This window comes from Anopheles aquasalis, chromosome 3 (assembly GCF_943734665.1).
Source record: "Anopheles aquasalis chromosome 3, idAnoAquaMG_Q_19, whole genome shotgun sequence".
In the NCBI taxonomy this organism is placed as follows: Eukaryota; Metazoa; Arthropoda; class Insecta; order Diptera; family Culicidae; genus Anopheles; species Anopheles aquasalis.
The window spans coordinates 45,204,064-45,211,563 of NC_064878.1; the positions used below are offsets into that span (position 1 = coordinate 45,204,064).

Below are 7,500 nucleotides of genomic sequence, written 5' to 3' on the forward strand. Positions count from 1 at the left end.
TCCTGTGCTGCATGTAACGCAAATCCATTATCGCACAGCGCCACGAAATCGAATCGATCCAAATGTGCATTTCACCCTTGCCGTGTGGGCGATTGCGTCCTGGTCGGTACCGGACGCATCATGCCAGACCGGATGGCAGCCAATTAGAAGTTATTTGCATAACAATTGCATCAGTAATGAGCATTAACTTGCGCACACCGAACGCATCGCGTCGAAGCTTCGCCACGAATGAAAGCGCGCGCGTTGGGACAAAATCAAAAAAAGTAACATGGCGACTGCAACAGGAACACAGGAGCAGGACGATTAGTGTATGGCTGTGATCATATCAATTTGAATGGCAGTTTTGCAGGGGAACGGGGGAGAAGTGAGTTATGGGTTGAATGCTCTGGAGCATAAATTGCCCCCCCCCCCCCGGCACGTCCCCTGCTCTTAATGAGGGCTTTGTCAAAGTTGAGCTAATGGAATGGAACGACGGTATATCAGATATCAGAGAGTGGACTCGATGCTCCGGTTCGTGCGTCCCTTTAAAGCTTATCTATCCACTCCGAGGCCATGGCCGTGGTGGTTTGGGATTACCTACACGATGACAATGACGCATCCGCGACACGATATTGTTCAGATTGCTCGGATTCTAGCGGATTAATTTGAATACCTTAACCTACCCACACCCAACCGGGCCCACAAAAGGAGACGTTCTCGGGAAACGAATTCAGCACTTCCACCATTCGTTGCGTCCTCGCTCGCTAGCAAATGAGACGCGAAATTGCTGGTTTCGGGATTCGCTCGCTTGGTACGTGCGGATTCATTGATCGGATTATCGGTGGTTACGCCGTTCGCCGCCTGGTCACCAAATTGATGCCGCCCTTCGATTGATTGATGGGCGAAACGCGCTCGCCGCGCGATGCTTAGTAGCAGCAGCACCAGAAGCAAGCACTCGCGAAGACAATTCCTCATCTTTCATCTTTCCGTCTCAGCGTGCGAGCGTCCCAGTAGTGACCGAGAATTCGGGTTCCTAGTTCCCATTCCGGATACGAATGACGTGGCGTGGCCGAATGATGGGATCAACTGTCTCCGGTCGCACGTCGCCCCTTGGAATGGTTTGATCTTTCGTGTATACAAGCCATCACCACTCCGTCGTTCTCCGTTCCTTTTCCAGCCCCTTTTTCTTGTCAGTGATGTGCTCTAATGGTGCTCAAAGTCCTTCCTTCCTGTTCGCTTCCTGTTCCGGCTCCCGTGTCCCCTTTTGCTTTCGGGATGATAAATACACTGTCCATGATTAGCCAGGTTTTGCTTAGCATCCCGGTTCGGGGTGGTGGGGACACACGATGGTTCCCATTTGGCCCATTGACTGACATTGGTCCCGGGACCCCCGTCCCGTCTCCTAACTCTCCGCTTCGCATTAGCAGCAGCTCGGTGCTCGCGGATGATGGATGAGCACCGCTTGGCACCGGAGAGGCCACCAGTACCATCCACGTGGCTGTACATCCAACAGGGACGCTGCGATGTTTTACATTTGCTTCCAGCATTTTCATTCCCTCAGTGTCCGCTGTGTTCCGCAGCCCGGAGAGGATGCTTAAGGATGGATGGATCTGGGCGAATCAACGCTTCATTTGCGTCACTGGCGTAAACCAAGGACCGGCAATTGCATGGATGAAGTGGTACATCACTCTCTTTTCAATATACTGGTGGCCTCGGGGCTACTGCGAGTGAGCAGGGAATATGATACACAGTTCCTAGTCGTCGTGGATGCATAGTTTATCTCTTGGACCAGCGTGCTTGCGAACAGGGATGATAAATGTATGCTACCTGTGGAGGTTTGTGTGTGGTTTTGACGAAATGGTTAGCTAAAATGCATCGTCAGCATTAGGAAACCAAAGAAAAGAAGGAAAGCATCATAGTTCGCTCACTGGTGACGCAGGTGTACGCACTGCACGCCGGGAGTCGATCGGTCATAAACAGCAACCAACACAAGTCGCAGCTAACCGGGAGGCAGTGGCATGTTGCCTTTTGGCCCAGTTTGTGTGTTTGGAGGCCCCCCGCTGGGGATAATGATGATGAATTCAGTAAATTCATTCAATTAAGATGCCATATCACACCCATCGGCCCCGGAGTGGAAGGGTTACTGCTGACCAGTGATGCTGTGATGGATCCCGATGCTTAGTCTTCTTCTTCTTCTTCTTCTTGTTCAAGACATCACCACACATCCTTTATTTGAATGAACTATCCGGGACACGGACACATACACGCTTGATTGATGATAGCACGCCAGTGTTGTGCTTGTTTCGCGCAAAAGGATACGAAAATGAAGTGAAAAGTGTCTCGAAACGCCAAGGGGCTAAGGGATGGTGGTGCTCCACGGTGACGCACAGCACGCTAATGTGCTTTTCAATAAAACGATTCCGAAGGTGGAACAAGAGGGAAGGAAGATGCGAACCCTCGGGGTGCAGGGAGACGATCATTGCAACTAAAGTGCGATGATGGATCGTGACACCATGATGTGTGTGCGCCATGATGTCTACGCTTAGCTGGAGCCCGGATTGCCTTCTCGGGGGAAGTTCTTGGCTGTTGATGCTGATCACAACTGAATAGCAAGCGGCCAGTTGTTTGCGCTCCATAAGGGCTGTCTCCTTCTGCGAAAAGGGAGACCACATTGAAGCGAATGCTGGAATTGCATTTGGGAAATGATTTATCGCCTCGAGTGGCCGCCCGGAGGTAACCGGATGCACATGGCGGATACCGACAGTGGAAACGTTTTCATTCCCTCGTTCTCTTGTGTCAGGCACACATTCGGAAAGTTCTTTTCTTCCCAGAAGTGTTTTAGAAGCGAAGAAACATAATATGAAACAAATATTGACTCAAGCCGCCGGCCCGCTGGAAACGCGATGGTTCGAGTCGTTTTCAATATTTTCATTACCGGAAGCTGATATCCTTTTTTTCTCCGGATCTCGGAGCACTTCTCGTAGCACAACCAAGGCCGGTCTCAGTCGCGCTCTGTTGTGGTGTATTGCATTACACTTGGCAGCTCGAGAACACCGATCGGATTCAATCCAGTGGTGTTTCAATCAAGTAAGCATCTTCCGAGAAGCGGATCAAACGAAGGTGGCTTTTCATCCTTTTCCATTCGTCCTTCTCTTCAACTCCCCCCCACCCCTCCCATTTGCTGCAGGATCAAAACCCCCGGAATGTTAATGCAAATAGGGCGCAAAGAAGATCCGGGGTTGATCGGTAGGTTGAATCAAAAGCAATGGCGTCAGGTTTGCTCGAGTACTGGATACACCTCAAACGCCACCGGGGAAGGGTGGTTCTGGAGTGTAATGGAGTGGAGAGCGAGTGAGACAGAGCTGGCCCGGAGCCGCGATTTGAAGTGTTTTCCATCGCAACAGTGGCCCAGTAGTCGGTTTTGATTGGTTATGGCCTACCAAAGACACCAGGACTTCAAGGACACCACCAACAGGAACAGTAGGGCCGTCCTTCCGGTACCTGGCAAATAAGCCGGTAGGGAATGCGAATAGAAATGTTGAAAAATTGGGTAAAGAATGGCCAAATAAAAATTCATTTCCTCATCCTCTGCCCATAACCTTCCACTTTCTGCTTTGTTACAAGTGGATATCTTCTGACATTCTGAGAGTGAGAGAGAGAGAGTCCGAAGAGTCTGTACCATTTTCCAGATTTTCGAGGATCACCGAGGCCGAGAGGGTGGCCCCAAGAAGGTTGTGTTCGTGGCCTTAAAAAAACCCAAAGCCCTCGACACCTTTTTCATGGCAAAGACTCGGTCTAGCGGCTTCTAAGAAGGAGAGCCCGTCTGCTCGCCTTTGTTTTGCCTGCCCGCCGGTGATTCCGGGCCGAATCGAAATTATGACCAGACCACCCCGGGTCTGGTTCTCCGGATTTTCACCGGAAGCACTCGCCCGGACGGCACTGATTGTCTTCATCCATTCCGAGCAGACGGCACAGGGAATGGAAAAGGTTTTTTCCTGATTTTTTGGATGCTGCTTGTCGTTGTTGTTGTTTCTAGGATTTCGCTCCGCTTGACCGCTGGCGGTGCGGCGTCTAGGCATCCACTTGATTAGGGAGCGGCAGACGTTTTCATTTCTTCGGAAAGCTTTCAGAAGGGCCAAATCGGCCACCAATTCCGAGGCGCCCCACATTTCGTACTCAATTCCCTTCAATGTTTAACATGCGATAAATGTTTCGGACATCTGTCCTGGTTGACCGGGGCTGGATCGGGGGACTGGGGGATATAAATATTGCAGCAACAGCAGCAGCAGCAGCCGAAGATGAGGCCATATTTTCTCATTCACCCATTTCTTTTGCGGTTCTGTAGCTGTCTTTGAGCAAGGCAATTTGTTTTTTGGCAAGCGTGTCTTTCGTGCTCCTCTTTTTTGCGTAGGCTTTAGGGTTGATTCCTAGCTACTTCGGTTTGTTCGGTGCCTGCTTTTTCTGTTTTCCCTTTCCCCCCCCAAAGCTACCATTTGCATCACAATCCTCAGCTCTCAATTTATATCGGAATGTAGTGAAATGTTGAAAAGATTAATTTCAAACCGTTGTTCCGCCGCATGGTCTGCGGGGAAATGAAGTCCGGCAGCTCAGCTGGGAGTGTTGTGCGTTACCTTCATCAAATTTTATCGATGCATCATCATCGCATCGCAAAAGTTTTCCCCGGACAGGGGTTTCCCGAAGCCCAAAAGTCAACCATAAAGTGCGGGCAGGCTGGCTCCTAGCGGAGGGTCTGGATGAAACTTATACACATCCCAAAGTTGTACGGGAATTGATAAAGGTTTCGTTGGGCGAGCATACCGAAAGTTATCCCAAAAGTCCCCCGAATCGGTTGAACCACCAAAAAAAAAAAAGGAATGAAAAACTTTCCTCACCAGGCAGACGAAATGGAGACCCGCCATTCTTGCGAGAAGTGATCCATCTATCACTGGGCCAATAATAATAGGAATCCGATTACATCCGAGTGTTGTTGTGTGTTAATTTTTCGGGGATGGGAAAGCTGAGGAGCAGCAGCAGCAGGAGCAAAAAACCGGAAGCCAAAGGACACCCACCACTGGCTGCGCAAAAGGTACGCCGATCGATAGATTTGACGGCAAGCAGGATGCCTCTGCTCTGCATCTGGACAAACGAAGCAGTAGAAAGGCAAGGCGGCGTTACCAGGCGACCCACTATCCAACGGTCGACGTCGTTGTCGACGAATCCGTAGCAAATGGCCGACAACTCCTTAGCCTGGCGAGGGCGGTCGTACGATGACGGTGACGGAAGCTGGATGGTCCCACCTTGGCACCCCACCTCACCAAGGATCGCCGAGGGAAATCAGTTTTCCGGTCTTATTACACTTTTAATGAAAGACGAGATGAAAGCAAATGAAATGACATCGGGGGTGGTGATGCCCAGGATATGTCATCGCTCACGACAACGATGACAACGGGGCCACCATAACGGATACGTGTATGTGTTTGGTGAGTGGTAAAGGGCTTTCTGAAGGTGTGTGCTGGTTGGCAGGAAACCGGCTGCCCTCTCTGTCACCAGCCCCGTAGACGAGCGACCATTTCGGGGGACACATTTGCGTACCTTTGTGTGTCATCATTACGATGACGATGGTCCCGGATGGTTGCAATGCACGTTAGCAAAGAGCTTGATTGAAGAGACCAGCCCAGCCCAGCTCCGGCGAAGGGTGCCTTTGAGTATTGCATGCGTGCATGCAGGCAGGCTCGTACAAAGAAATTGGAAAGAACCCTCCCCCGATCCCTAGAAAGCTCCTGAGACGACGAAGAAGCAGATGATGATGATGATGATGATGCATTCCCTGCTACCCACCCACCCTGCCCTGGGTGGCATTCATGCGACGTCACCAGCTATTCATTCTTTATGCTCTCTTTGGACATTCATTTTGGTTTTTGTTTCGCCGCATTTTTTCAACCCTTTGCCCACCACACGATTGACGGATTGCCAGTGTCGTTACTCGGCATTGCGTTGCGCTGGGCGTCATCTAGCGTCTAACGAGACACCGGGGTTTGGTACGGCAAATGATACCGATTCACTACGATTAATCACCAGCAAATCATGGTTGTAAACCCCAACCCTCCCCTGGGAGGATGATAAAATCATCAGGGAAGAGAGCAATGAAAAGGGGAATTGTGGATGTTTGTGGTTTGCATTATTACTTACTTGCGTGATTTGATGCCAACGCCTGAAATGAAAAACGAGAGGAAACGAATGTGAGAAACCAGATGTTGGCGCAACGGAAAACAATGGTATAACACCCCGAGGTGTGTAACAATAGCAGCTTAGTGCCGAAAAGCTTAATAGAGTGATGCTAATGTTGGTTCCCCCCCTTCCCCCCTCGAATGGAGACACACAGTTACATCACGCCCATCCTCCTAGCACAATGAATCATTTTCCCGGCTGGGTGGATAGTGAAATACGATAACGCTTTCCTCCCCCCGAATTAGTGCAAGATGTTCCACGAGATTCGTCGCGACACCTTTCAATGGCGGGCACCTCTTGTTAATGTCGTTCTCGTTTCACATCGCGGTGCGTAATCTTTAACGCTACTTTCTCCCGGCTTTTTCCCGACCAACTCACGCAGTGCATGCGGAATTATGTAAGGCGTCTGCTTCACCGCACGCTGGAATGGCTGCTGTTGTGTGCTCCGCCAGAGTTTTCCCGCCTTGTTTCGCACAGAAACAAACGCGCGGCAACGAGAGAAAACTAAAAACTAAAGGAAAATCTGCTGACATTTGCGGCGGACTGAACTGACTGAGAGTGAACGAACGGAACACAAGAGACCACACCGGAACGTCATGGTGGCTGCCGGTGGTGGTCCCCGGGAACAGCTTTTGCCAACAATTTTCCTTTCTTATCACACTCCGCATACAATCACAGTTGGGTTGGGTTGTTCCACAGAGCGGGGTTTTTCCTCCGTTTCCATGCGGTAGAACGTGCGAACAAAACACAACCGCAACGTGTAGCAGTGCGGGGGGGTGGGGGTGGGGGATGATACCATAATCTCGGCCAAGGGGCCGAGAGGGTCTTGAAGTTCCTCGCCGGTACGAGATGGGAGGTGATTTTTGAAATGCACACAACGATGCACGCCCCTTGCACGCGTTGCAAGCTGGCAAGAGACGAGGGGAGTGAATGCAAAATCCAAACAATAAGTGTATAACAATGTGTTGGATTAGTGTTAACACAGGAAGGAGTGATCTTGAGCTTGTTGGGGTGGGTTGGGTTGGGTGTTGATGGCTGAAGCGAAGCCGTGCTAGCGAGAGTGAAAGATGTGCGAATAGCAACATGAACACGTTTTGGCAGTGATGGAGAGAGAGAGAGAGAGAGAAAGAAAAAAGAGGGAGAGAGAGATAAAAAGGGAGTGCGAAAAAAAATTACCATTATTTATTCTTCAACAGTGTGGCGCATATTTTTTGCATACCAATTCATGCTCTAGCGCCGCAGCGATTGCGGTGCAGTAGCACCATCACCACCAGCATCACCACCAGATGCAAC

The 7,500-nt window shown here is 50.4% G+C and overlaps 1 protein-coding gene across 2 annotated transcripts in view; it reads right to left on the bottom strand.

The window, feature by feature from the left end:
* The window catches only part of LOC126577258 (mucin-19), a 72,006-nt gene that overhangs the window by 47,250 nt on the left and 17,256 nt on the right, over positions 1–7,500 (bottom strand). The window contains exon 3 of one of the 2 annotated variants that reach the window (XM_050238735.1): positions 6,169–6,190. The exons of the other annotated variant lie outside the window; for it this stretch is intronic. The gene's annotated coding sequence lies outside the window, so the exon portion shown is untranslated. The remainder of the gene's footprint in view (positions 1–6,168; positions 6,191–7,500) is intronic. 2 annotated transcript variants of the gene reach the window in all.